This window comes from Grammomys surdaster, unplaced genomic scaffold (assembly GCF_004785775.1).
Source record: "Grammomys surdaster isolate TR1022 unplaced genomic scaffold, NIH_TR_1.0 126153, whole genome shotgun sequence".
Lineage (NCBI taxonomy): Eukaryota > Metazoa > Chordata > Mammalia > Rodentia > Muridae > Grammomys > Grammomys surdaster.
This window is the reverse complement of record NW_021620961.1, coordinates 509,003-509,421: the sequence shown is the minus strand read 5'-3', so window position 1 is coordinate 509,421 and position 419 is coordinate 509,003.

Genomic DNA, 419 nt, shown 5'->3' with positions numbered 1-419 from the left:
TCTCTCTCTCTCTCTCTCTCTCTCTCTCTCTCTCTCTCTCTCTCTCTCTCTCTCTCTGGTTTTATGAATATTATAGTATATTATCAAGAATCTTTAGTTTGACCTCAGTCTTATCTCTGCCAGTGAAGCATCTTGTTTTTCATGATAATGAAGAAAATCAATCTGGGATCTGGGAACGCTCTTCTTTGAGGAGAACAAGAGAAACTCCTTTCAAGTTTTATGTTATTTTTTTCTCTTTTATAGAGGTTTTGGCGGGAACAGGCAGGAGACACCTGTGTAGAAAAGTAATTTAGAAAAAATTATTTAGTAAAATCTGTTTACACAGAACTTTGTGAAAGTCTGTAAGATTTTTATCACTCTCTTATCAATGAGGAGAGAGAGAGAGAGAGAGAGAGAGAGAGAGAGAGAGAGAGAGAGAG